At 36.8% G+C, this 5,989-nt stretch overlaps 3 pseudogenes; 2 read left to right on the top strand and 1 right to left on the bottom strand.

The window, feature by feature from the left end:
* Positions 1-714: 714 nt before the first annotated feature.
* LOC112592078 lies at positions 715-1,056 on the top strand (annotated as a pseudogene).
* A 3,371-nt stretch (positions 1,057-4,427) lies between these two features.
* Positions 4,428-4,839, bottom strand: LOC112592076 (annotated as a pseudogene).
* A 393-nt stretch (positions 4,840-5,232) lies between these two features.
* Positions 5,233-5,983, top strand: LOC112592077 (annotated as a pseudogene).
* The last annotated feature ends 6 nt before the right edge of the window (positions 5,984-5,989 follow it).

The following is a 5,989-nucleotide window of genomic DNA, read 5'->3' as shown; positions in this document are numbered from 1 at the left end:
CGCTCGCGCATCGGTAGCTTCGTTCGGTTACGTGTTATGGCGTTCTCCACGGATACTACGAGGCCGTTGGATGTCCTTCGGCATAATTGTAACACGTTTGGCGTGGATAGCGCACAAGTTGGTGTCTTGAACAGATCCGACCAAACCTAAACTTGCCTCTTGCAACGCCATGACGGCGGAGCTCCTGGAAACAATCGGTCATTGAGCAGTCACTGGGCGATCTCTACGGACCAGACGTTGGAACGGCAGGTTGCGAATCAACGTTCCGTGCTCTTCGTAACGAGCGGATTTCACGAACGACGGATTTCCCGGGCGGTCAACCGATGGGGTTTCTCTCCTCGGTGGTGGGGCCATCTTACGTCGCGGCTTTGGTACAACTCATTCCTCGGTAGCTTTCCCCGGTCCGATTACAGGCTGTTGCTTGGTACGTGCCATTGCGCTGTTGGGTTTCGGACTGTTGCCTTTACTGATACTGAACGAATTTTAATAGACGAGTGAGGTTCTACAGTCTATCGACCAGTATTTACAAAATCGAAACCATGCCGTCGACCTCATTTGGTCGATGGTTAACGTTAAACTGGTAGTGGGGGAGACTCGACAATCGTTCCGATTGGTTTATGTCAAGATGGGATTAAAAGGGAAGCGTTTTCGGAAGAACATATCAGTCAACGTTCAGTTAAATCGATCAATCGATAGGTCGTTTATAGTATCAACAGCAAAATGACAGGACAGGTAAAAGGCGGAAAAGGCGCGGGAAAAGGGGCGCAAAACGTCGTAAAGTGCTCGTGATAACATCGGAATACGAAGCCTGCAATCGTCGTTTAGCTCGCCGAGGTGGTGTGAAACGTATCTTCCGGTTTGATCTACGAAGAGACCCGAGGAGTGTTAAAGGTGTTCTTGGAGAACGTGATTCGTGACGCCGTAACATACACCGAGCACGCCAAGAGGAAGACCGTCACCGCCATGGACGTAGTCTACGCTCTCAAACGTCAAGGCCGCACTCTATACGGTTTCGGAGGTTAATTCCTTTTCACCCTTTTTTTTTACAATATCTTAAAAAGGCCCTTTTCAGGGCCACTATATTTCTCTAGTACTTGTTTGAAATCACTACCAATATGTCTCCATTACTCTAAAACACTAATATTAAGTCTAAATTATTAAATTAATTGAGGACATCCAAAGTTCCTTACCATCATCGTTTTTTAAGATTATAAAAATATAAATATGCTTTATAAAATCCAGAAATGAGGAACCTCTAAACAGATCGGATGCAATTTTTTCGTCTTATTTAAGTTTACGATTTATCATTTATCAAGGCTTCAGAAATAAAATCGTCTAAGAGTTTTCAAAACGTAGTGTATATTATCATTATTTGAAGTTTATAACTAAAGTATTAATGATAAATAATTTGTTTAATTAATTATAAGTAGTAATTTTTTTTTAAATTACGAGGCATTTTTACAATCACTACACCGTACACGTGTAACCGATCGATCGCAACTAACTAACAGTACCGAATATAGTGATAACTGATATTATTATCGTTAAGGTTAAATTATCGGAACACACAAGATAAATGACTAAAAATTTTCCATCAACACAGTGGCGACGCCAGGATTTTTCCTATGTAGGGCTAATGTAAAGCCAATAATTATAAAGTAGGACTTGAAAAAATTAGATTTAAAATATATATATATATATATATATATATATTATATGTAAGAATAGGACATACTAGACTTACCCATGGATATCTCATGTCTAATGACGAACCACTCTTCTGAGAAGCCTGCGACCAACTCCTCACCATCAAACACATCTTGACTGAATGTCATGTTTACGACCAGGAGCGAATGGACCTCAACTTGACCAAAACCCTCGACTCAACTCTTGGACCACAACCCGATCAGAACGAAAAAATGCTTAAATTTCTTAAACTAACTAATTTAATTAACAAAATATAATTGTATCTATGAATCTATGAACCGTATGTATATTATCTAAATTGTTATAATGAGTTGTGAACTAATGGCCTTCGCTGCCGAGTTGTTTTAAGATCAATAAAAAAAAAAAAAGTATGCTATTTAAAAATAATATTTTATAATTTTACAAAAATTATATAATATAAAAGTATATTAATACAGACTGTACAGTGAACAAAATACAAATACCATTATTTTCTGTTTATGAAAAATGAGAATATTATATGTAAGGTTAGACCAGGCCAGTGATGGGGCCACTGTTAGGGCTATGGCCCTACCTGGCCCGTCACTGGCGCCGCCTCTGCATCAATATCCATCTACTCTCGTAATACAGAATGTTCTGTTTTCACAGGAGAACAGCATTTTTTTATTTTTTTTATTTTTTATTATTAGCTTTTAGTATCTAGACTATTACAGCTCAACAATTAACATATGTATATAGATAATAGAATTATTCAAATAGCAATGACAACAATTACATAATATACAAAATTATGTTATAAGGCACGTTAAAATACAATAAATATGAAATTTAATTATAATAAAACAAGGAGACGGTTTGATTAAATTATAATAGGTTAATGAGAAAAAGATAAGAAAGGTAAGAATGGAAAATTTTAATGAGGAAATTTATTATGAAAATGATTAGGGGGAGATAGTACCTTAGGCGATAAGAGCATTTAATACTGAAGAAAGAAGTGAGATAAGTGGATTAATAATTGAATTTAGATTTGAAATGAAGTGCGAGAATGAGACAGAAATATCTTCCGAGTGGAAGTTTTTATTGCTGGTAGCTTCAGCGTAAGTTTTTGTGTTTGATTTTGGATATGATCCTGGAACCGTGGTTGGTGGAACTCTTGGAGGAGTCTTCTTATTTTCTTTTAGTTTTGAGGCTGACTTAAAGACTTGACATCCCTTGTAGTTGGCAGTGTGATCCAAGGAGCACAGGGCGCATTTGGCTGGGCTGTTGCGATCCTTGGTGCAGCTTTCAGTATGATGGTCTTCACCGCATTTAACGCACCGTGAGTTATGGTTACAAAAATTTTGCGTGTGGCCAAGTGATTGACAATTGTGGCATTGTGGAGGGCCATATTTTTTCCTGTGAGGTTTTTCAACAACCACTTTTGTGTTAAGCAATGACGTAATATTATGAACATCTTTATTATTATCATTCCAAAAAAGTTCCACAAAAATAGTGGGAGAACAGCATTTAATACGACTCATCGAAGTTCTACTGTAATTTAAAACATTCAGCAATTTCTTTGCGTAGTGTTGTATTGGCGTTCTATACTGACCGGTCTGCGTGGTTTTTTTTTTAACATCCGTGCTCGATTGTATTAACCAATGTTTGAAATATTTAGATTATCATGTAGTTACTTAGCAACGTAATTTTATTTGCTTGCAGTACGCGCGCACACACACACAAAACACGACGTGTTTTGCTGTTGCGTCTACTGCTGCGTCATTATCTGCGAGGGTATTCTATTCATACCAAAATTAATTGAAATTTTAATTTGTTAACACTTTTGGGTGAAATATTTGCAATGCTCTCGATATTTAAGAGTAGTGCTTAGACATTTTATACGCAATAAGATATTGTTATCTTGTATGGAATTAATATCATAAACGCAAAAAGATTTGAAATTTACACTTCAAAAAAAAAAAAAAATAAATAAATAAACATTCCGAAATTCATAAAAATTTCACGAAACAATTACATGTTGTTTTAAATGTTTAAAATTAATCGATATTTTGTTAAACCTTAATGTTCTTATACAGGTATCTTTGAACAGTGTCAATACATCAATACACACTGCCACACGATAAAAACGTGTCGTAACGAAATATACATATCATAAAAAATGTGGTATTCGCGTTGTTATTGTCGAAATATGCAATATTATTGCTCATTTTATTCTAAACATGCAAAATTAAAAACACCACCATTTTCGTGGACATACTACATTAGGAATTAGAATATAACTGACAAAAGCAATGATCGGAAATTGTAAAAAAAAACATAGGTACTATGTATAATATAAAATCCTAGCCTTATTTATAATTGTTATTAAAACTGTAATAAATATTATTTCTTGGCAATAATGTATTATTTTTAATAATTATACAAATATTTTTTTCCGTTAACAGCATATTATACACACTAAGGTCGGTAAAAACAACTTTTGGAAAAATAATAAAAAATATGATTTTTGTGATGATAGTTTTTGGCACGGACAACACAACGTCGACGAGTTAAGAAATTGGAAACACATTTTAAATATAAACTGAAGGGTTTTTAATTAATTGAAAATACAAAGATTACAAGAAGAAAAATACTTAATATGTTCATACCTCATTATAGTAGTATAATATATTACGCACGTTGAGGGGAGAGATCAGAGAATCTATGATGATGGTGATTGAACGAATTTTAAAGTTAGTGGCCCTGAAAAGGGCCGTTTTGGTGTTGTCTTTAATGTAGGACGAATTATTTAGAACTGGTGTACTTGGTCACGGCTTTGGTTCCTTCACTGACTGCGTGTTTGGCCAATTCACCGGGCAACAGAAGTCGGACGGCAGTTTGGATTTCCCGGCTGGTAATAGTAGAACGCTTGTTGTAGTGAGCCAATCGGCTGGATTCGGCGGCGATGCGTTCGAACAGATCGTTGACGAAGCTGTTCATGATGCTCGTACCTTTGAGGAGACGCCGGTGTCGGGTACTTGTTTCAACACGAAGATGCTAAGCGTACGATTCTTTCCTCTTGGGCTTGCGTTTCTTGTCGGACTTGCGATGTTCTTCATGCCTTGCCGGACGATTCTTCATCGCTTTTCCTGCGGATTTACCACCTGGAGCCATGATTGATGGATTTTTGGTGTGGAGTGGTTACATTGGAACTGAAATATAGATGATACGAATCCTCGAAAACGATGGTATATATTTAAAATCTAAGGAGATAACTCTTCGATTTATTGGCTAAAATTAATAAATGTAATAAAATAAATAGTTTATAGCAACTACTTATCGTTAAAATAATCCTTTATATCATTAAATATAAATATTATGACGATTGAAACAACATGGTTTTATTTAACTTTCAGTAAACGGTATCACGATATATTATTATGTTATATTTTTTAACCAATGGAAGCACTGTAATCCAATTCTACTATATAAACACCACGCCGGTCTAAATCTATATCATTCAGGATTCAAACTGTACAGTACAGTCGTTCAAACGAATATTCAAAAATGAGCGGAAGAGCCAAAGCTGGAAAATCGAAGGGAGGAAATCAAGACCAGGTCGTCCCGTGCCGGACTCAGTTCCCGTCGGTCGTATCCACCGTCTGTTGAAAAAACTACGCCGAACGCGTCGGAGCCGGAGCACCCGTGTACCTGGCCGCCGTCATGGAATATTGGCCGCTGAAGTCTTGGTGTGGAACGCCGCCCGTGACAACAAGTCTCGTATTTCCCAGACCACTAATTGGCCATCAGGAACGACGAGGTTGAACAAACTGTTGTCCGGTGTTACCATCAGCTCAAGGCGGTGTGTTGCCCAAATCAAGCCGTTCTTTGCCAAAAAGACCGAAAATGCTAAAACTTTACTGTCACTAGATTTTTATTAAAAGGCCCTTTTCAGGGCCACCAATGTGGATTTAAAAAGCCAGACCTACATTTTATCGTCAACACTTAATGTGTTGTGCTAGGGGTGTTGTGTATAGTAGGAAGTAATAAGAATTGTGAACATACCTTATCACGTTTATTATCCGGCACCTCTTAATTGAAGTAATTCAGACTTCTAAGAAAAAAATATTTCGATTGACTAAAAATAATTTTCGAACTTTGGTACGCTGCATTTGTTATTCCAACAATCTTCGCGACGAGAGTCGTTAGTATTTCTTAATAAATCATTTTCATCGTATATTATCCACTCAACTCATCATTGGCAAACGCCTGGTACGAGTGTATTGGCACATTGACTGTCATCGCCGTCATACAAGCAGTATTA

The sequence above is a fragment of the Melanaphis sacchari genome, unplaced genomic scaffold, assembly GCF_002803265.2.
Source record: "Melanaphis sacchari strain LSU unplaced genomic scaffold, SCAv2.0 Contig1560_pilon_pilon, whole genome shotgun sequence".
NCBI classification, from domain to species: Eukaryota; Metazoa; Arthropoda; class Insecta; order Hemiptera; family Aphididae; genus Melanaphis; species Melanaphis sacchari.
The sequence above is the reverse complement of the archived record's forward strand: the minus strand, read 5'-3'. Positions and strand labels throughout refer to the sequence as shown.